Below are 23,917 nucleotides of genomic sequence, written 5' to 3' on the forward strand. Positions count from 1 at the left end.
ATGTCCTCTTGGTTCATCCATGTTGTTGCAAATGATAGGATTTCCTTCTTTTTTTAATGGCTGAGTAGTATTCCATGTGCATGTATATCACATTTTCTCTATCCACTCTTATTTTTTGAGACAGAGTCTTGCTCTGTCACCCTGGCTGGAGTGCAGTGGTGTAAACTCGGCTCACTGCAACCCCCGCCTCCTGGGGTCAAGCAATTCTCCTGCCTCAGCTTCCTGAGTAGCTGGGATTACAGGTGTGCACCACCACGCCTGGCTAATTTTTGTATTTTCAGTAGAGATGGGGTTTCACCATGTTGGCCAGGTTGGTCTCAAACTCCTGACCTCAGGTGATCTGCCTTCCTCGGCCTCCCAGAATGCTGGGATTACAGGTGTGAGCCACCATGTCTGGCCTATCCACTCATTTTTTGTTGGACACCTTGGTAAATTCCATATCTCGGCTGTTGTGAACCATGCTACGATGAACATGGGTGTGCAGATGTGTCTTGAACATGTTGATTTCAATCCCTTTGGATAAATATACCCAGAGGCAGAATTGCTGGATTCTGTATGCAAGTTCTGTTTTTAATTTTCATTTTCTTCATGACTAATGAAATTGCCCACCTTTTCATATTCTTACTGGTGATTTGGTTAGGATCTTTTGTGATGTACCTGTTGAGGATTTTTGCCCTTTTCCTGTTGTATTGTTTCTTATGGATTTGTAGGAATTTTTTAAACGTTCTGGATAAAGTCCTTTTAAAATGTGTTTATATGTGGAACATTTCTTCTCCTGTGAAACATCTTCTCTGCGATGCAATATTTCAGTCTGTTTATGGTCTCTTTTGATAAACAGAAATATGTAGTTCTAGTTTAATGTGTAAGTGCTTTCCCTGTGTTTTATGCTTGTGTTGAAATGTTTTCCAACTTTAAGGTCAAGATTTTGTCCCATAATATATCCTAAAAGCTTCATAGTTTTGTTTTTTATGTTTGGGATCCGTAACGAGGGCGACTGCCAGTCCCCGTGTGCCCAGGGCAGTCCTAGGGATGAATAATTAGAATGTATTAATAACCACACCAGTCTATTGCCCATCCAGCAATGGCTTTGCATGTGGTATGAAGTAAGGGCCCAGTTTTGCTCTGTTCCAGATGAATTTTAATTTGTCCCAGCTCCTTTCCCTTGCAGGGGCCATGATTACTCCTCTGCAGGCCGTCTTTGTGGGGACCAAGGGCTGAGACGTGCCTGGGCCTGTTTCTGGCCCCTTGTGCTGTTCCGCGGGGTGCTTCTCTCTGTGTGCCAGCTTCACACTCCGGTCTCTGTGGCTTCTGATGGTCTGAAAAAGCACATCTCCCCATTTGGATCCTCCAGAGTTTCTTGACTCGCTGTGTCCCTTTGCATTTCCATAGAAATTTTAAAATCGGTGGGTCAAGTTCCACTGAGAGGCAGAAAAACATATTGAGGCTTTGATTGTGATTTAATCAAATCTGTAGGTCCATAGATCATTTAGGCAGAGACTTGACATCTTTTCAATATTAAGTTTTCTAATTTTTCATGTAGAAGTGTTTCACATCTCTTGATAGATTTATTCTCAGATACTTTTGTTAGATACATTCCCAGAATTTTAAAATGCTATTTTGATGGGTCTTAGAAATTGTGTGTTGTTTGTTCTGGTGCATAGGATGCAGTATACAGTTTTTGTTTTTGTTTTTTTTTAAATCGACTGATTTGTATCCCGCAACCTTACGGAATATTTTAATTTGAATATTCACATATTTATTTGGATTTCTATAAACACGGTCATAGTCTTCTGTAAATAATGACAGTCCCTCCTACCCCATCTTTATACCTTCTCTCTTTTTTTCTTTTTTAACTGTGCTATATTGACCAGGACTAGTGTCGAATAGATGTGGGGGCATCCTTAACTTTTTTCTTTTCCCAAAGGGGAACACATTTATCCTATTAAATATGATTTTTTTGGGCTAACTTTTCTTAAGCAGTCTCCATCAGATAAGGGAGGTTTCTTTCTTGCTTATAAGCATTGTTTATTTAATGAGTGGGTATTGAATTTTAGTAAATGCTTTTTTGTGCATCTATCAAGATGATCATATGCTTTTTCTCCTTTAATTTGTTAGCATGGTAAAGTAGGCATGCAGGTATGCGCACATGCGTGCACAGTGTCTTTAATTGTTGGGCCTGGTGTTAGCATGTTGAAGGAGGCACGCAGATGTGCACACATGTGTGCACACACAGTGTCTTTAATGGTTGGGCCTGCCTTGTATTTCAGGTATAATCTGTCTACACTTTTTATGCATTTCTGGGTTTGGTTTAATATTTTTGTATCTCTTTTTGTTTAAAGTAAGTGACCCGTAATTTTTTTCCTGTACAGTTTTTGTTGGGTTTTAACACCAAGGTCATGCTATTCTAAAAATATGAGTTTGAGGAGTGTTTTTCTATTTTTTTTCTACCTCTGGCTTTTAGCAAGATTTGTAGAACTTCCCGGTTACTCATCTGGGTCTTGAGTTTTCTCTGTGGAATGATTTTTTAAAATTATGATTTGTTTCTAAAATGATTATCATGTTTTCTATGCCTTTATGAGTCAGTTTTGGTGAGTTGTGTTTTTCTAGGAACTTGTCTTTTTCTTTGTTACTTCGAAAGTTTAGTGGCCTGAAGTTGTTCAAAGTCACCTCTTGTCAATGTGGATAGTTCTCCCTTTTAGAATTCTGTACGGTGGTTTTGCCTGCCTGGCTCCCTCCCCTCCCCTCCCCTCCCCTCCCCTCCCCTCCCCTCCCCTTCTTCTTTCTTTCTTTCTTCTCTTTCTCTCTTTTTTTTGGAGACGGAGTTTTGCTTCTTTCTTTCCTTCCTTTCTTTTTTTCTTTTGTTCTTGGGGACGAAGTGTTGCTCTGTCGCCCAGGCTGTAGTGCGGTGGCGTGATCTTGGCTCACTGCCACCTCTGCCACCTGGGTTCAAGCGATTCTCCTGCCTCAGCCTCCCGAGTAGCTGGGACCACAGGCGCACACCACCATGCCCAGCTCATTTTTGTAATTTTAGTAGAGACGGGGTTTTACCCTGTTGTCCAGGGTGGTCTCGAACTCTTGAGCTCAGGCAATCCACGTGTCTTGGCCTCCCAAAGTGCTAGGATTACAGGCATGAGCCACTGTGTCCAGCCTTTCTTTCTGGATTAGTCTTACTAGAACAGGCATGGGGATGATAGCAAAAATGTTGCTTTTTATGAATAAAGTACAGAATTGTGTGCAGTGCACAAACAGATCCATCGTATACCTGCCATGTCAACATTTCATGGGAGGGGGATTAGGGAAAAGATTAGGGGAAAGATTGGGTGATAATAAAATACAGGTCGAGAGTCACTGCATGAGAGGCTGGTTCTTCTCAGGGAACCAACTTGTGGCTTTGTGGATCTTCTTTGTTATATATTTGCTCTCATTCTGTCAGCTTTGGATCCTTCCTTCCTTTACTTTCTTTGGGTCTATCTTCTTGTGATGGATGCTTACTCGTCCTCAGCTCTCTTTCTTCTCTAATATTTGTATTAATGGCTATACTTTTCCCTCCCAGTGCAGCTTTGCTTTTTCCCACCGGGTTTTATTTGTCTCTCTCATTCGAAGTAGGCTGGAGCGAGCGTGGCCTAGTTCAGAAATAGAAGGCCGGTTTGGCTGTAGCTGTGAGTGAGGAGGAGAGCAGTAGATTAGGTAGAAGAGAGAGGCCTAGACTAAATTGTGCCTGGGCTTGCAGACCTGGGTAAGGAACTAAATAAAACTCAGGTGTGCTAGAGATCAGCTGTGGGGTTTCATGCAGGGGGTGTTGTGATGTGCTTTATATTGAAGAGACTAGAGTAAGGGATGGTAGGGGTAGGAGTGGAAGGGAGAAGAGTCCTCAGAGGCTGCTCTAGTGCAGGGGCGAGGCGCTGGCGGCGTGCCCTGGGTGTGATGGCAGCGGGACGACAGGTTCTGGATTTGTGTGCATCTGGGAAGGGAACAGGACGTGGCCGCCCAGCTCGGCAAGCTCGTTTGGGATACTTTTGTTGGGCAGCTCATTACCTGTTCTGTGTGGCCCGGTGGATCTCAGTGAGCTGGAGCTTTGTATTTTCACTTATCTCTATGATTATTTAGTGTCCTAACAGAATGGGAGATTTATTTGGGCAAGGAGTGCTTGGAAACATTTCCTGTAAGTATTCCCGTGATGCTTTCCATAAATACAGAATTTGGTGCAGTATGTCTTCATTTTCCTACAAATTTAGTGTAGTTCGGTTCTCAAACCATGCTTGTAGTATCCTGGGGGTCTTCAGGACCCTTTTGGCGGTTTGTGAGGTCAGTTGCTAGGACAGGCCTGCGTTTCCCCGGCGCCTAGATCTGCACTGATGGCAGGAGCAATGGCGGGCAGTGCTGTCGGAGTCTTAGTGGCTCCCAGTTGACCCAGTCATTGCATCCATGATAGCCTCTTAAGTGGCCACAAAAACACACTACTTTTGTCAAATCTGGGCCCTTCTGCACGTGTTTTTACCACACTGAGTGCCTTTGCACAGACTGCGATCTGCTGGTTGCTGAAGGACAGGCCCTTGTGGGATCTGGGCGGGGCCTGTCGGTTTTCCCTGTAGAATGCTGCTTTTCCCTGAAAGAATAACAGACAGGATGAAGTGAGCTTGTCACTTCAAGGAAAACAACTGATGGCATTTGTTGCCAGTGATAAAAATTGAGCTTTCAACTGTAAATTAAATTAGAATTTTAAAAAACCTGTGTCTTCCACAACAACTGATGGCATTTGTTGCCAGTGATAAAAATTGAGCTTTCAACTGTAAATTAAATTAGAATTTTAAAAAACCTGTATCGTCCACAGTGAACTTGTGAGGTTACCAGCACCTGAGGCCTGTTCTGGTGAGACTGCGGTGGCCTTGCAGGGCGTGTTTGATGCTGCGGAGTAGCTCCGCACAGCTGTGAGCCCATCTTTCCAGATGACCAGTGCGTGCTGTTACAACACCGTGTGTGGGTAAAGAGCCACTTCAAGTGCCAGATAGGACAGAGGGTTTCAATGTAACAGTATAAAAAAGCTGCTGAAACAGTTTCCTATCCAACAAACTATAGCGGTTGAGTTTTGGTGTGTATCAAACAATGCTGACAGTTATTTCAAAAGACTGCATATACACGTGAAGCTCCATATGTGATGCCGGATTTTCTTCCTGTGCTTCAGTTGAATCAATGTATTGCAGCAGATTAAATACAATTGCAAAGGTGAGAATCCAGTGACTTCTATTCCTAACCAGACAGTAAAGAAATTTGCAACAATGAAAAACATGGCCACTCTTCTCAGTAATTTTTTTTGTTTGGGAAAATAGTTTTATTTTGAATAAAAATATTATTTATGTTAACCTGTAATAGGCTTTTTATTGTTAATTTGAAATGAATTAATACAAATGAGAAGACCGTCATTTCAGTGTATAACATGGTAACATTTGGTAGTGAGAATTGGGAAAGGGGTCTTTGGACTCCTCCATAATTCTAAAGAGTGTAAAGGGGGCTTGAGACTGAAACATCTGAGAAATAATCTGAGAAATACTAGTTTATAGAAGTGGAAGCATTTAGTTCTTTCTTTATTATTTATTTGTTTTGAGACAGAGTCTTGCTCTGTTACCCAGGCTGGAGTGCAGTGGCGCAGTCTCTGCTTACCACAACCTCTGCCTCCTGGGTTCAAGCAATTCTCCTGCCTCAGCCTCCCAAGTAGCTGGGATTACAGGTGCCTGCCACCACGCCCGGCTAATTTTTGTATTTTGAGTAGAGACGGGGTTTCACCATGTTGGCCAGGCTGGTCTTGAATTCCTGACCTCGTGATCCACCTGCCTCGGCCTCCCAAAGTGCTGGTTTTACAGGCGTCAGCCACCGTGCCCAGCTGTGCAGTTCTTTAAATGTAGGAAATGAACTTTGAGTTTTGAGTTTGCTACCGGCGTTTTCTACTATTAAAGGCGGACTTTCTCTGTCAGTGTTCTTGGAATCTAATGCTTTCCACAGGGTCCTTGCACTTGTGCAGAACTATATCCCCTTAGCCATGTGAACTGCATGGAGCAACGCCGTTACAGGATTTCCTTCTACCTAACTCAGAACATATGTGCTCTGCATGTGAAGAAGCTGGTCAGGCTGTGAGCACAGCACAAGAATAAAGCCTTTAGAACTCAGCAGAGAGAACCAGCCATTACTGAAAATGGAATGTTTTAATTAAAAATATCCATCACCGGGTGGCTCTTCTTTTCCTTTATTTCTCAAGTGTGGCAAATGTTAATAACAGTGGCTGCACTGTGGCGCCATGGTAAATTGCCAGTTGGTGAGTAGGATTTCTCCCATGAAGCGCTTAGAGATAAACCCCTGCAACATCTGTTCTTGTGACAACAAAATCCCTTTTTTACTTTGGCTTATGCATATTTCAGAGGTTAGAGACAGGAGGCTTCTTCTAAAAGTGTTCAGTAAATGTCTCGGCTGATGTGTGTGCCTGAGAGAGAGAGAGGGAGAGAGAGAATGGGGACTAGGGAGAAGAGGAAGGGAGAGAGAGAGAGGGAGAGAAATTGGGGAGGCTGGGGGAAGAGGAGGGGAGAGAGGGGGAATGGGTGGGATTAGCATTTGAATTCATTGGTAACCCTTTCACTTTCTTTTCTTCCTGTATTAATTGATGCGTTGACCTTATTAAGTGGGTTGATTTGGGGGTTTCTCCTGCAGTGTAACAGTGAGCATGCAGATGGATCCGCCGATTGTTTACAAGGAAATCAACCTTTACACCAACTCCAGCTTTTTTTCTTAAACATCTAGTTTTATTAGAAAAAAAGCAAAAGCACAGCAGATAGACGTCTTGAAGCCAGCAGTAAAACACTGTGGCTTTCCGGACTTTCCGTCGTGAGGACGCGCCTGTTCTTTGTTACACACAGGCTGCTTCTGTGGTCTGCTGAGTTGGGCAGTGTCATCTCAGCAGACTGGCTTTTTTTTTTTTTTCTTAGATGGGGTCTCGCTCATTCGCCCAGGCTAGGGTGCAGTGGCGCAATCATGGCTCACTGTAGCCTCAACCTCCCGGGCTCAGGTGATCCTCCCACCTCAGCCTTCTGAGTAGCTGGGACCACAGGTGTGCACCACCAACATCTGGCTAGTTTTAAAAATATTTGTAGAGACCAGGGCTCTCTATGTTGCCCAGGCTGGTCTCAAACTTCTGGGCTCAAGCGATCCTCCACCGTCGGCCTCCCAGAGTGTTGGGATTTGGGGCATGAGCCACCGTGAGTGGCAGGAGGGTTTTTATGAACATGTGCTTCCCCTTCATCGGGGCGGGGTGTGGCTTTGGCTTTGATATTCTTTCCGGTACTGCCAGGCTATTTTGATTTTTCTTACAGGAGTCCTGACCATCAACCAGCTGCTGGGCTCTTTGGGATGCAGTGTTTTGAGGATATTACCGGGGACTTTACTAAATGGACCTATTCGAGTTGATAGGCCTTGACAATTTTTCTCTTATTATAGTTTTTGTTTTATTACCATTTAAGACTAAAGGCTATGGAGATGAGTTTGAATGTTGGTTCATGCTGTCTTAGATTGAAAGAGATTATTAGCGTGTATATGTTGTGAAGAAATGCATGTTGGAAAACATTGTCCTCCAGAAGCAATTTCCTTGGCAGCTATTTTGTTTACATTTTCTGTCATTAATATTTACATTTTATTTTAAGGAAATTGGTTTTTTGCTGCCTTGATCTCATGCTCACATTTTCCTGGTTGGGATTGGAACCAATAAGTGAAGAGAATTGACCTATATCAAGACCTTTTAAATGTTAGAAACCTGAGTCAGAGAGAACTGTGTTATCTTTTTGGTTAAACCTGTTGTAACATTGTGTGCTTAAATTTTTCCTTTGTGCTCTCTTCCCCTAATTCTTCAAAGGATAGCGGGCACTATTAGGTCGACTTTTTGTTTTAAATGTTTATCTTAATAGTGGTGGGTCCTCTTATGGGCTAGTCATTTGTGGGCATAGGTTGGGGTGTGCGGGGTTTATGGCTAATGATAGGATTGTATGTAGTGGTTTTCTGTGATCAGGAGAAGGATACTAAGGTTTATATTTTACTTATTTGTTAGGTTGTGTAACTTTTTCTTTTATTCTTTTATGCTTGATGATGGTGTTAGTGTTTAAGAACCCATTTAGAAAGCATTTTGGAGAAAACCTGATGCAATTTTAATTTTGATGATGTTGATACCTCATTAGATAAGGCCTTGATAAAATAACACCTTTTTCTCTATTTCGGTGGATACAAAGAGAGGCTGGCTGGGAAGTGGAGTGGTGGTGATCAGGAAGGGACTCACCACTACACAACAGGTTGTCACGTATTTTCCTCAAAGCAAAATGTAATTTCCTCTTAAAAGAAGATTTAGATGCTGGCATTTTGGCAGCCGTTTTTAAGGCCTGCGACTTTGGTATTCCTGGCTGTTTTGAGAGGCAGTGCTGGACAGCCAGTTCATTTGGCAGGTATTGATTGTGTGCTTTTGTTTGGCAGTATTTGGTCTGTCATTGGAGGGAGTTTGCAAGAAGGTTACAGCATCATTTCATATGGTTAGAACCCCAAGTGTGGGACTAGCACACCTAAAACAGGGATGCACAGAAAGGGAAGGCAGCTGTGGTTAAACCTTGAAGCTTGTAGTACCAAGCTCAAGCCTGGGCATTTGGCGGTAGGAGAGGTGCAGAATGGTTGGGAGAGCCTTGTAGAGGGCATAGAACTTGAGCTGGGACTTGAGGAAGGCTAAGAGAAGGGACAGGGAATGTGGGGTGTAGGGAGTGCATTCACACAGATGTTGAGAGGAAACGGAGCATAGCTTTTTCATGGAACTGTGTGAGTGTCTGCATGGCTTGGGTAGGGATGAGATGACTCACCTGACTCAGATTACTCACCCCAGGGCCAGACTGTGGCAGCCCTGGGGGCCAGGTGAAGGAATCCGAACCTTATATTGTAAGGGCAATGGGGAGCAGTGGAAGTTTTAAATAGGTGAAAGACAGGCTTTGTTTTCTCTTTTCCTTTCCTTATCCTTTTTGTTTGTTTTTGAGACAGGCCGTTGCCCAGGCTGGATCCAGTGCAGTGTGATCTCGGCTCACTGCAACCTCTGGCTCCTGGGCTCAAGAGATCCTCCCACCCCAGCTTCCTAGGTAGCTGGGACTACAGGCATGTACCACCACACCCAGCTAATTTTGTGTTTGTTTTTTGTAGAGACAAGGTCTCACTATGTTGCCCAGGCTGGTCTCGAACTCCTAAGTTGAAGCCATCTGCCTGCCTCGGCCTCCCAAAGTGTTTGAGGTTACAGGAGTGAGATGCTGTGCCTGACCATGTTTTTTTTTTCCCTAAAGATTCATCTGACTGGGTGTGGTGTTTCAGACCTGTAATCCCAGCGCTTTGGGAGGCTGGGACCCGTTGATCGCTTGAGCCCAGGAGTTCAAGACCAGCCTGGGCCACATAATGAAGTGCCGTCTCTACAAAAAAATTAAAAATATTAGCTGAGCATGGTGGCACACACCTGTAGTCCCACTCAGGAGGCTGAGGTGGGAGGATCGCTTGAGTCCATCAGGCCGAGGCGAGGCCACAGTGAGCTGTGGTCATGCCACTGCACTCTAGCCTGGGCATCGGAGTGAAACCCTATCTCAAAAAAAAAAAAAAAGAAAAAAATTCGTCTGCTTGAGATATGGGGTGTGGAAGGAGGTAGACCAGTGGATATGGTCACCTGAAGCATGATGGGAATTCCAGATACTATATGATGCCTTTTCAACATGGAGGAGTAGAAATGGTGATGAAGGTAAAGAGACTACAGTGGAGAGGCGTCTAGAAAGAAATTAACGGCTCTGACAACTTGTCTAATAGAAGTGGTGGGGTGTGGGGCAGCCCAAGGTAACGAATGTTGTAATTTGCAAAGACAATTCATGGAGGGAGGAAGAATCAATTGAGATTTCTGGGTTGGACTGTTTTTGATATTGTATTCTAAGATGGTCATTGCTTCTTATTAGGAGACAAAAAGGTATTTAAAAATGTTAAGGTCATCTGCATTTTTTTGGGGGTGAGAGAGTCCTCAGGAACGTTTGCATTTGCAGATGCCCGAGAGCCGTGAGTCCGAGTTGCTGATCTTTTGTGCGGGGTGGTTCTGCCGCTGCCTGCGAGGCTTGGAGGGCCTCGTGAGCTCGCAGCTCTGGGATCCTGCTGACAAACTGGTTTCTTTCCACATGTGGAATTTGTGCTTTCCCTGCATGGAGCCGTGAATGGGGGTATGAAGAGCACCAGATATGAAGCTGATGCCGTGACAGTAGAATCCAGAAAAGCTGCTCAGTAAAGCAGCTGAGACATTAACCATTCAGACGCTAGAGAAGGCTTGTATTGCTTACTGACCTTAAACTTTCTTAATTCTATCTGTCTGTCTATCTGTCTGTCTGTCTGTCTATCTATCTACTTATTTTTTTCAGACTGGGTCTTGCTCTGTTGCCCAGGCCAGAATGCAGTGGTGTGATCACTGCAGCCTCAACCTCCTGAGCTCAAGCAATCCTCCCACCCCCGCCCCCCGGGTAACTGGCAGATGGTGGTGTCCTCACATAGCCACAGCAAAGCTCTTCTTATAACATGACCTTGACACTTCTCCCATTGAGAGTGGGGTCCCCGTTCCCTCCCCTTGAACCAGGGCTGACTCATGACTGTGGACCAGGTTATAAAAGGCTGTCTCCCCTGGATCCGCTGGGGCGTGTGCTGTGAGGAAACCCCACAGCCATGCGGTGAGGCCCTGTGAAGGTGAGCCACCCTGCAGTGATTCTTTCCCCAAGAAGACGCTCCGCCCCAGACTTAAGTCTTCCCAGCTGAGGCCCCCTGAGACCTGTGGCGCCCTTTCCTAATTCTTGACCGTGGGACCTGTTAGCATAATGAAATGGTTGTTTTATGCTGCTAAGTAAAGGGAGGTTTGTTAAACAGCAATGGATAACTTGAACATGTTTTGGAAGCTGGAACCGGGTGTGGTCATAATCAAATCCCAATGCCTGCAGCTCTGGCTTTGGGATGGGGTGCTGGGCAGAAGCCTCTGGGCCTCCAGGAGAGTGCTGCTGGCTGCCTGAAGCGCCTCCTAGAAGGTAGTAGGGTCTAATATTTTAGCCTGCGGGTGGCACATGATGACCGTCCCTCCTACTCTGCCAATGTGAGAAGGCGCCGCAGACAGTGTCCATCACATGGGTGCCCTGGATTTGGTCCTCAGCAGGCTGGACTTGGCCTGCTGGCTGCCTGTTGCCTACCCCGGAAGGAAAGGAGGGAACGTCATTGCACGCTGGAGGAAAGGGGCCCCTTGTTAGGTGGTGGTGGGAAGCCTGGCGTGTCATTGTTGCTATGGGAAAGAGGAAAATATGTGTGTATTTAATGAACTTGCTCATCTAGTTTAGGAGATTTCCAGGCAGAAAATTCAAAGTGCCACCTGGCTTCTACTTGGTGTAAAGAAAGAGGACTTGCTGGGTTCAAAAATAAGATTGTTTCTCATTCCCAGCCTCTTCTCCAGGCTCCTCAAGTGAAGAAAGGGTTTCAGGCAAAGAGTGAATGTGGACTGGGCTGTGAGCTCCGTTCCTAAGGCTTCAGATTGAGATCCACGTACAGTGTCCAGCCTTTCAGCTGGAGGAGAGGCCTGCAGATTCTTGCGTTAAATCCCCAGTCTGGCCTCTAAGAATCCAAAGGGCGTCGTCATGCCACAGCCTCTTCTGGGAGCCCAGGAAGAAAAGGGCTGGTCTCTTTATGGGTGTGGCTTGTCTAATGGAGTAGATTATGAGTTAATACACAAAAAGCCCACCAAGTGTTTTTAAAGAAATTAATGTGTCTGCCTGGACTGAAAGGAGCGGAGGCAATACAAAATGAAAAGAAGTCTTTGGGCCCCCAGACTTGTGTGAGGAGGAAGCAGGCTGTGAAAATCACCCAGCTGTAAACGTGGGGTACTTTTCATGGAAAATGAAGTACATCTGAGAAGGCGGAGCTGAGATCCCAGAGAACAAGTCCCAGGTAGCAGGACAGAGCCCTGATGCAGGTGCTGGCGCTGTGTGCCTGCCTCGAGTGGCTGTCCTGGGTGGGACATTGTGTGTGTGGGGTGGGTGTGTCCAGGTCAGCTCTTTAGACCCGGATTGGGAAGAACGGGGATGGAGGAGGGGTGGACTTGAGGAACTGCATGTTCCTGCACACAGGCTCCTCAGCTGGGCAGGGTTTAGGTGACGAGACCCCAGACTTCAAGCTGATGGCAGTAATCGGACGGGCCTTGGGGGCCCTGGAGAGGTGTCAGGTTCATTTTGCATGTGGGAGGATGTGATGTGTGGTGGTCAGAGGATGGACAGTGGCAGATTGTATTTTCCAGAGATGACCCAGCAATATCTCCCACCCCACATGCCCTCTCAGCAGTGTGACTGTGAAACGCCTCTCATTGAGAGGCGAAGTTGCTGTTCCCTCCCTTGGATCTGGATGGGCTGTGACTGTGGGGGAAATGGTGCTCTTGGCTGGCATGCTGAGGACGACATACCGTTTGCCTGGTTCTCTCGGGACCCAAGACCAGCCCCATTGGAGAGGCTGCTGGAGGAGGCCATGGGAGGAGGTGGTTTCCCATTAACAGTGACCACCACCGTCAGCCACCAGATGTGTGAGTGGAGAAGCTTCTGGTGGTGCCAGTGCCAGCCGCTGAGCCATCACCAGCCTTTGTATCTTGCCCTCTGAGGACCCGGTCACTGTGGAGCAGAGACAAGCTGTCCCCTCCCTTCCCTTTCTGATTTCCTGACCCTGCAGGAATGAGAACATGATTGCTGGACATCACTAAGGGGTGGGTCCCTTGGCTGTGCAGCCGCAGCGCAGGCGGGCTGCTCTCCCACGTCTCAGGAGCACGCAGGTTCTGTGCCAGGGATGGCTGGTCAGGCCCCGCAGATGGGTACAACTTCTCATCCCACACATCCCAGCCTTCTTTAAACTTCCTTGGCAGATTATTTTATGGTTTTGCTGCTGTTGGTGAAGACAGGTCAGTTTTCTTTTCTTTTTGGCAATTTTATAACTTTATTTGATGATCAGCAATTAGTTCTCATCCACACTGACTGTCTGTAGATTTTTGAACATGGTAACAGGTACATAGGTAACCAAAGTATAGAACTTATTTGGTGACTCTTCATCCTCATTACATTTTCTGGATAACCGCACACGGATGCGGTAGGGGACACTCCTTATTCCTTTGGCCGAGACAGGTTTGTTGAACTTGGTATCGATGCGCACATCTGGAGCTGCCATCTCCTTCATGGCAAATTTCTGCATCTCTCCGAGTGCCCGAGGGGCACGCTTCGTGCGGCCCACTCCGTGGATGCGCTCGTGAATGTCGACCGTGGATTCTCGGGTCACCACCTCGCTGACGGCAGAATGGCCCTTTTTCCCCTCCATCCTCTTCTGCGGGAGCCATTCTGCCGAGTCCAGGCTGGAGAGGAAAAGGACAGCTGAGTTTTCTTGGGTTGTCCATTGGGTGGTCATCCCAGATGGGTTCTTTGCACTTTTCATGTTCACATGGTTTAGGGATGTTTTTCTGGTGAGTGGTGGAAAGTAGGAACTATTCATGGTGGCTGGATTTGGCGCCTGTCGCCCCCATCATGCTGTTTATTTTTGTCACGAAAAACATCTCTATCAATAAGATTAATCTCACTTTTACCCAGACAATCTAACCTGTAGACTTTGTTGAGTAAAATTGGAAATAATTTTAAATCTAATTTATCTTGTTGTCAAACCAAAAGAAACCTATCAAGAAACCGCTAAAGCAGTGAGAACTCAGAATGAGGAGGTCATGGCAGAAAAGGTGATTTTTCTGAGAGCTTCACATCTAGGCGATGGTCTAATTTATACTAAGTGCAAACACGCATTGAATTCAGGGAACTGGGAAAGCGGGCGTGTTTGACCCTGCGCGCTTTGCAAGAAGCTCGTGGGGCTTGGTGCATCCTTTGAAGGGTTAAGGGAACGAGGGGTGAAAAGTTGATTATTGTTTGGTTGTGGAAATGGGGTGCTGGTGGAGTCCCCAAGACCACCCCCTGCTTCGAGGATTTACTGGGAGTACTCGCAGGACTCAGGAGCTAGTACTTACTGGCATGATTTATTACGGTAGAAAGATAACGAAGCAAAACCAGCTAGGGGAAAGGGTACATGGGGTGAAGTCTGAAGGGAACCAGGCCCCAGCTTCTGAAAGCCCTGCCCCCATGGAGGCTCCCGGGAGGGGCTTGTGTCTCCCGAACAAGGTAGACTGCAGTGAAATGCTGCCAGCCAAAGAGGCACATCTGAGACTTAGCCCCCAGGGTTTTTATTGGAGGCTGGTGACAGGCAGCCTCTGCCCAAATCCCAGCCTTCTGGCAGGAAAGCAGGCATTCAGCGTAAACCATATTGTTGGAAAACAGTTGAGGCACAGCGAACCCCACTTACTAGTTAGGGTGGTGGGAACCCTCCAGAAATCCAAGTCCCCAGACCCCAGCCACGTGCCACCCCTGTAAGCAGGGCTTTGAAAGGAGGGCTGCTGGAGCCTACTTTCTTGACCCTCTTCTGCACAGATACCAGCTTATCCTTTCCTTTCTGATTAATGTCTCTCTCAAACACAGACCGGGGGAATAAAAACCTGAAAACAAGCGAATGTTGACATATACATCACCACTTTCAATTAGCTGTTTTCAACCAAATGCTGAAATATAATATAGTTGTAGTCACAAAGGGGAAGTAGCAGGTATGTTGCAAGAGAAAAACTTATTAGAATTGTATGTTAAGTTGGCTAGAAACAGAACTTTTCTGAGCCTATGTGCTGTGCAGATACAGAATGCTGGCGGAGTTACTTCTGTGAGAACGTCATTGAATTATAATTAAAGATTAAGTACCTATAAAATATATTTGCATTACAGAAGTGGTTAAAGCAACTTTCTCAGTCTTCATAAATGTAGATAATATCTTTGGACAAAATGATGAGCTACTTTTTTGATGGAACAGGAGAAGCAGGAGAAAATTGTTCCAGGGGCAGGGTTGCTGACGATGCTGTCCCTGTTGGTCCACAAGGTAAAATCCTCCTGTGTTAGTCTGTTCTCATGCCGCTCATAAAGATATACCAGAGACAGGGTAATTTATAAAGGAAAGAGGTTTAATGGACTCACAGTTCCACATGGCTGGGGAGGCCTCACAATCACGGCGGAAGGTGAATGAGGAGCAAAGTCACGTCTCACATGGTGGCAGGCAGGAGAGCTTGTGCAGGGGAACTGCCCTTTATAAAACCGTCAGATCTTGTGAGACTTATTCACTATCATGAGAACAGCACAGGAAAGATCCATCCGCACGATTCAATTACCTCCCACCAGGCCCCTCCCACGATACATGGAAATTATGGGAGCTACAATTCAAGATGAGCTTTGGGTGGGGATACAGAGCCAAATCATATCTTGTTTTTTTCCTTTTTTTTTTTTTTTTTTGAGAGGGTGGGTCTTATTATGTTGCCCAGCTGGTCTTGAGCTCCTGGGCTTTCGTGATCCTCTTGCCTCGTCCTCCCAAAAGTGCTGGGATTATAGGTGTGAGCCACCACACCAGGCTGATTTTCTCTTACGAGTTGGAGTAAAGTACAGCCAAGATGGTTAAGATGATCCATGTCAATGTGGGATGGCCCATGTTTCACCAGCACTCAGATGCCCTGGGGCTGGGGGCTCATGGCCAGTGTTGCTAATTCTCAAGGTTAAGTTTTCAGCTGGGTGAAGAAGGAAGAAAGACTGTTTCGTTGAACTCAGTGTTGAGGAGAGCAGTGACTGACAGCTGTGGATGTGCTCTCATCCTCCCACTTTTACTAGGAGAGGGGCTTTGTGGTGACAGGTTTATAACCTCTCAGGTTTTCTTTCTTTTACATTAAGAAAAAAGAAGGTGGGGAGGTGGCGGGTGATGGAGCAGGTGATATGTGAGGGTCAGTGAAAATGCACTGCTGGGAGCGCAGGGTTTTTCCGTCACTGTGTCCGTGATGAATTGAGGAAACCGTGTCTCAGTTCTGGACCACGGCCGAGAGGAAATGCATGGTCTTAAGTCTCTTGTCTAGTGATCACCCAACACAAATGGGGTGTATCAGCTGCAAAACAGAACTGGGTACCAGTGAGGCCTAGACCACCTGAGCGTCTCTCTTTCGGAGCTACAGTTCCTAGGTGTAAAATAGAGCTGGTGATACACACCGTGCCAGGTTATTTGAAAATGCAAAGCACCCCGCACAGTGTCGGACACATGGGAGGCGGTCACAGACCCATCTGTGTTCATTTGCTCATGACGAATGCCCATTATGCCTCAGGCACGGACTAGCTATGCAGTAAGAGGGAGCTCTGAGTCGGACGGAGGGTGGATTCGCTCTTTGGGCGCTGGTGTCGCTCTGGATCTGATTGTCCTTCATTATCCAGGTTTTGGAAATGTGAGTCATTGTATAAAGGTAAAACTTGAGGTGTGGGTAGGTGGTAGGTGCATCAGGTGTGGTGGTGGTGTTTTCTATGCGTGTCTCTTACCAATAGGCTTTTTGTTTTTGTTTTTGTTTTTTGAGACAGACACTCACTCTGTCGCCTGGGCTGGAGTGTGCAGTGGTGTGATCTCGGCTCACCGCAAGCTCCGCCTCCCGGGTTCATGCTGCTCTCCTGCCTCAGCCTCCCGAGTAGCTGGGACTACAGGTGCCCGCCACTACGCCCGGCTAATTTTTTGTATTTCTAGTAGAGACGGGATTTCACCGTGTTAGCCAGGATGGTCTCGATCTCCTGACCTTGTGATCTGCCTGCCTCAGCCTCCCAAAGTGCTGGGATTACAGGCATGAGCCACCGCGCCCGGCCTTTTTTTTCTTGTTTTGAGACGGATCATTCTGGGACTCCAGGTGTGGTCTATCATGCCCTGCTAATTTGTTTATTTTTTGTTTCTTTTAGAGATGAGTGTTATGTTGCCCAGGCTGGTCTTGAACTCCTGGTACCAGTAAACATTTTAGGAGGTTTCCGTTAGCTTTTGAAAATTTTTTACCTGATCTTTAAAAATGCATGCAGTTGTGTAGCAATTTTTAAAGTGATTGACAGTTTTTTCCCACCCTACCTTTTTTCTTGACTGAAGCAGTTGATTAATTGGTACTTTGGGAGTAGTCCTATTATTGTTCCTTGTATTTTTCTGATTTCTGTTTTAGTGATGACACTGTGGGAAGTCATTTGCCAGGGGCATATTTCAATCTTCTGTCTGAATGGATCTGTCTACTTATCTGTTCATTTATTTATTCACTATTGTTTACCTATCTGTCCAACCACCTACCTACCCTGCCATCTGTCTATCCATCCATCCATCCATCCATCCATCCATCCATCCATCCATCCATCCATCCATCCATCCATTAAAGTTCTTTTTGGGGGTGTATCAGTTTAATTGCGCTGCATATCTACCTACAAGTAATACCTCTTAGCAGTCAGCAGGCAATGAATCAGGCCATTCCATGGTTGAAATTCAGCTCTAGATTTCTAGAGGGAGCTACTCAGGTTAAGGATTCATTAACAAGAAAATGAATCTACAATAGGCCGTATTATAGATGCAGCACATGAAGGCGCGCACACATTACTTCTTAGCTGAGTGTGAGGTGCATGCATGTGAGGCTTAGACCCCACGGTCTTAGGGTGTCCTTCAGCTTTTTTGTTTTTTTTTGTTTGTTTGTTTTTGAAGAGGAGTCTCACCCTGTCTCCCAGGCTGGTCTTGAACGCCCCCCTTGCCTCAAGTGATCTTCCTGTATCAGCCTCCTAAAGTGCTGGGATTATAGGTGTGTGCCACCGTGCCCAGCTTTCTTCAACCTGAAAACTATTTTAAACATTTTATTACTCTGTAGTTATTGGCAGTACCAGATTTTATTTACAACTGAAGGTAGTTTTGGATCTAAAACCACAGTGTTGGTAATGTTCAAAAAATGGATCATTTAGTGGTTTTAATGTCATGTATCAGTTGTTTTCAGAATATCTTTTATATTGCCCTTCTATATATGTTAGCTTACTAGTTGATGAGTATTTCTGTAACCTGTCCTGCTTTCTAATCTAGCCACTAAGTGGTTGAATCAGGATTTACACTCAGCTGTGCCTACTTTAAAATTGATGTTTTGCCCCTCATCTCCCTAAAGTTTTTAATGGCATGCATGTGTTTATATGCCATTTATATACGTATATGTAATGATTTTTAAGTTCAGTTTGCTTTTATATCTCCCCGATTTTTTGGCATTGCTTGTTTAGAGAAATTTGGCCACAGTTTTTAGCACTGGGTGCTGCAGGACGAGGGCTGGACCTGCTGCTTGGAGCTGCAGTCCTCATCAGGTGTCTGCTTGTTGTACCACCTGCACCACCATCCACATGCTCCCCCATTTTTTAAAGTTAATTAAACCCCATATTGAAGATAAAAATATGCATACATAATTTTTATTATAATGCTACTTAAACATATAAAACCCAAGGCTAGGCATAAATTCCTTATGGTTAGAGGAGTTTTGTGCAGCTGTAAATCCCAAACATACAAATTAAATCCAACTACAAAGGCAGTAAATGAACACCATTAATTTAATGTGACAAAATGATGTAGTTTTGCTGATGGTGTGTTGCTAATGTTGGGTTTCCTGATAGAAAGAGTGTATTTGTATTTAAGGTTTTTGCTTGCTGTCACTTAATTCTTTTGATTTTGCGAGTGATAGACTCTCTTATTTTTCAGTTTACTGAGGAAGGTTCCCCCACTCCTGCCACCCGCCCCTGCCTGATGGCACAGCACGGTGACAGCGACTTTTCGTGTGTCCCTCTAGTACTTTGTTCAAATGGCAGCAAATAGGAATATACAATCTAATTTCCCCCCTTAGGAGAAAAGTAATATTCTATATGCGTTATTCTGCAATTTTCTTTTTTCATATAACAAAATATTCTCGAGGTCTTCCCTATGAGTGCATGGAAAACTTTGTGGGCCATCATTGAAGTTGCCATCTTTACAGCCGTTGTTTTTTCTAACAACGTATACTCTAATCTCATTAGAGGTTTGTCACTGCTAATCCAGATTATATCTTCTTTGGACCTCAAACAACCCTCTGAAGTAGCTGGCGGTGGGGGTGTCAGGAAGAGAAGACACTGAGATTCAGAGAGGTTAACGGACGTGACTGAGGCGACAGATGGAAGTGTGTGGGGACGCGGCCCACCCTAGGTCTGTGTGCCTAGACAAAGGCCGGGTGCATTGTTGCCTTCTCAGGGCTGCTGCCGCCTGCTGAGTCCAGCACACTCAGGGCACTTTCCCCCCTTCTTGGCAATGGTGTGCTGAGGTCCACCCGCAGTAGCTGACCGTGTTGGTCTTCAGAGTCCTTTGGTGTTTATGGAGTGCCCTCGTACAGACGAGGAAACAGGTGCTTCTGTGTATGGTTCAGATGGGACCGCTACAGTCTGCAGATAACTGAGCACGGAGCTGAGGGTGGTCAGATGCCTGTCAATCGCAAAATTTGCTGCACCCAGTGCGAGAGTCGGGGATGAGCAATGCCTTTTACTGACCTAGGAGGTGTTACAATGACAAGAAGAGGTCAGAGTGGGCAGGAGGCACTGGGCCAGGAGAGAAGAGAGTTGGGAGGAGGAAGTGGCTGTGCTGCAGGTGCCCTAACAGACCCAGGGAAGCATGGAGAGCACAGCGAGGCCTGTGTGGAGAGGGTGTCACCAGCCTGCCTCGGGGCTGCGGGGGGCGGGGAGCGCATACTGTGTGCAGACCTCTCCGTCGGTTTGTGCTGGCTACTCTGCTCTCAGGCCCACAGCGTTCTGCACTGCGAGCAGCGCAGGTCAGAAGGGGCGTTTGGAAATGACACGCTCTGTCCAGGAATTGGAGTCAATGTTCTAACTGTTAATATTCCGCCTTCTGGGAGACGGTGGGTTTCACCTTGAGTTGAGTAGCTTCACGACTGCTAGTGGTTGGAAGCTTCCAGATTAGTAGTTTAAGCCAGAAAACAATGTTGATACGTCTTGAGATGTGTATAATAATTTGATTTGGCTGGGCAGGGTGGCTCACACCTGTAATTCCAGCATTTTGGGAGGCTGAGATGGGCAGATTATTTAAAGTCATAGTTCAAGACCAGCCTGGCCAACATGGTGAAACCCAGATGACTAAAAATAGAAAAATTAGTTGGGCATGATGGCGCATGACTGTAATCCCGGCTACTCAGGAGGCTGAGGCATGAGAATCGCTTGAACCCAGGAGGTGGAGGTTGCAGTGAGCTGAGATCACACTGCTGCACTCCAGCCTGGGTGACAGGGTGAGTTTCCATCTCAAAAAAAAAAAAAAAAAAAAAAAAAAAAAAAAAAAAAAAAGATTAAGGTTTGTTTAGTTTTTTGTGTTTGTTAAGAGAGCCATTGTAGGCTACATGCATGTGGTAATAGTCTTCAAAGGGTACAATGGAAAATGGTAGCTTACAACTGACATTTAGTCAATTGAAAAGTGTAGCCCGGGGTGTAGATAGCACGTTCCCCTGCTGTGCCTGCTGGGTCCTGGAACGAGGCCTTCCAGCAAGTTGGTTCTTGCATCAAGGGCCTGTCCTGAGGGTCATGGGGCCTTGGCCATCGGGGGAGAATAAGGTTTTCTCATTTTTGACTTCCACTAATGGTCATAGAGTTGCTTTTCTTTTCATTTATTGTTTTACTGTCCTTTCCTCATCCTCCTCTATCTCCGCATCCTCCTTTATCTCATCAGCTCTTCTCCTCCTCTTTCTCTTCCTTCTTCTCCTTCCCTCCTTACATTTGTTCAGCTTTACCACATTCATTATACACTCAGCAAAATGTGAAATCTTTCATTTCCTGTTCCTGGTACGTGCAGCAAAAGCTTGATTATACAACATAATGATGATCTAGACAGAAAACATGTCTGACTTGTATTGATGGAATATGTCACATTCCCATGGTTGTCAGTTACTGTCGCTCATGACAGTGAGCAAGTGTGTCTTGCTAGTAAGAAGGTTCAGGGAGTTGAGATGACGGGGCTGAGATGCTGCCTGCTGTCTCCTTCGTGTGGGCAGGTAATGGTGCAGGGGGCATTTATGAACTGATGTGGAGGTGCCCAGTAGGTACCCTGTGCTTGAGGAAAGGGCAGAAGGCTGATGGCCTCGTGGCTGTACCCCCAGGTGCTTCTTGCTGGGTGGCTGTCACTGAGCGGGAGTGAATGGCAAGGGAAACTTCCTGATGCGACCCTTCAGCCGAACCTAGGGATGATCTCCACGACAGCAGACCCCAAGGAGCACCCCGTGCCACCCACCAGGAGAAGCCCAGAGGAAGTGATACCCTCCCTGACTTGTTAGAGTGCTTCTCTTGAAGGAAAGAAAACCCGGAAAGTTCTTTGACTTCTGTCGTACTGAAGGTATCATCATCTTAGACACCAATTTAGCATGAAGGGAAGATAATGTGTCAGACACTTGAATATTGTTGCACTTCTGCTTTTCCTACTGAATTTTCGAATGCAGATATATATGCAGTCTGTTGAATATAATGGGTTTTCCATCTTGTCCTTTCTAGGAAGGTAAAATGCTTTTTATTACCTGGAAACTAATTTCAAGCAATAGATTGCATTTTTCCTAGGAGTCTTGTGGTCAGTTTTGTTTTTCCAATGCAGATTGCCTCCAGATCTTTATTTTGAAAACTTTTCACATAATTCGAAGACCTGCAAGAATGGTGCCATGAACACCTCACACTCACCACTTTGACACAAAGCTTGTTTGCATTTTGTTGTATTTGCTCTTTCTGTCACACTTTGGTTTGCTTTTGAATCATTTGAAAGTAAGTAGCACACATTATTATTATTATTATTTGAGATGGAGTTTCACTTTGTTGCCCAGGCTGGAGTGCAGTGGTGTGATCTTGGCTCACCGAAACCTCTGCTTCCTGGGTTCAGATGATTCTCTTGCTTTAGCCTCCTGAGTAGCTGGGATTATAGGCATGCACCAACTACACCCAGGTAATTTTTTATTTGTACTTCTAGTAGAGAGGAGGTTTCACCACATTGGCCAGGCTGGTCTCGAACTCCTGACCTAAAGTGATTTGCCGGACTCGGCCTCCCAAAGTGTTGAGGTTATGCGCGTGAGCCTCCATGCCTGGCGAGTGATTTTCTTCCTGAATACTCCTGCACACATCTCATAAGAATTAAAACATCATTCACCTGTCTAACCATAATACCAATATCACTCCTAAGAAAATTGACCATACTGCCACAATATTATCTAAATATTTCATCCATATTGAGATTTCTTCAGCTGTTTCAATAACATCTTTTATAGCTGTTTTTTAAAAAAACCAAAATCTACTCATTACATTTGTTTCTTTCGTCTTTTCTAAATGTAGAACGTTTTTCTCCCCCCGTAAATGACATGGACTTCTTGCGGAAGGGTCCTGCTGCTTGTGTTGGAGAGTGTCCCGCTTAGGTTTTGCTGGGTGTCTCCTCATGGCGTCATTCCACCTGTTGTTTCATTCCCTGCATTTCCTGCAAACTGGAAGTTCAATCTAGAGGTTTGATTATATCCACATTAAGTCTTTTTGGCAAGAATGCTTCGTAAGTGTTGTTGATGACTTCACATTGCATTATACCAGGAAGTGATCAGTCTTTAACTTAGAAGATTTGCTCTCACTCTAAAATAGGGCAGTTTTAAAAATAGGCATCTTTTTTAAGGGAAGGGTTTTCACTCTTTCACCCAGGCTAGAGTACAGTAGTACCATCATAGCTCACTGTAACCTCTAACTCTTGGGCTCAAGTGATCTTCACACCTCACCCTCCCAAGGAGCTGGGACTACAGGTGTGCACCACTATGCCTGGCTAATTAAAAAAAATTTTTTTGGAGAGACAGGGTCTTGCTGTGTTGCCCAGGCTGGTCTTAAACTTTTGGGCTCAACAGATCCTCCCACCTGGGCCTCCCAAAGTGCTAGGATTGCAGGTGCGAGCCACTGTTGGGCCTAAAATGTGAATCTTAACGTTTACTCTGTCTTCACATGTAACTCATTGTCTAGTTATTAAATTCTATGTTGTAAATCTGACTTGCTTAGCTTCCAGTGTCGAATTATCTGAAGCCTGTGTCTTATGTATGAAGAAGGGTGTAAATACTCTTCTTTGAACTTTTAGTTGAAACTGATTTGGAAATCATTTGTCACAACCTGGGCAACATAGCGAGACCTTGTCTCTACAAAAAATACAAAAAAATTAGCTTGGTGTGGTGGCTCCCGCTTGTGGTCCTACCTACTTGGGAGGCTAAGGTGGGAGCATCACCTGAGCCCAGGAGGTTGAGGCTGCAGTGAGCTGTGATCACACCACTGCACTCCAGCCTGGGAGGCAGAACGAGACTTTTGGCTCAAAAACAAACAAACAAAAAATCTTTTGTCAAAGGTATAAGGCCATAACATGGTTGGAAATTTTAAGAGCAAAGTAATATATATGAGCGCATATGTGTAGTTATAAAAAGAACCAAAAGCATCTCAAAGTCCGCAGTCCATCAGCATCAGCCTGTGTCCACAGAGCCGGGGCCCCCCCTTGGATGCATCTCCTGTAAGATGAAGGCCCCCCCTTGTGTGGCCTTCAGTGATCGTCCTCCCCGGGAGTCCTGCTGGCTCTGCTTGGAGAACCTGGCCACTTTCCTGCCTCTGCTCCTGGCAGCCTCCGTGGCCCGTCACTTCTTGTTTGCCTCTGAATTCTTTTTCCAGACTCGAGTGACACTTTGCCTTGCAAAGCTTTGCCCAGTGCTGTCAGACAGGGTTAGTTCTAAGTCTTTCCTGTGAGATCCATGGCACTCTGGGCATTTCTGGAAGGAAAGTTATGTGTGTCTCTCGTCCCTGGAAGGGACAGGGTACATCTTGTTCATCAGGGCACCACACCCCTGGGACCCGGCCTGACTCTGATGCCACAGGCATTTAATGAAGACATTCGAAGT

General features: G+C 45.6%; 1 protein-coding gene across 3 annotated transcripts in view; it reads left to right on the forward strand.

Annotated features, from left to right (window-relative positions):
* Positions 1–23,917, forward strand: part of RPTOR (regulatory associated protein of MTOR complex 1) — a 408,568-nt gene that overhangs the window by 40,082 nt on the left and 344,569 nt on the right. The window lies entirely within an intron of this gene.

This window comes from Papio anubis, chromosome 17 (genome assembly GCF_008728515.1).
Source record: "Papio anubis isolate 15944 chromosome 17, Panubis1.0, whole genome shotgun sequence".
Taxonomy (NCBI): Eukaryota; Metazoa; Chordata; class Mammalia; order Primates; family Cercopithecidae; genus Papio; species Papio anubis.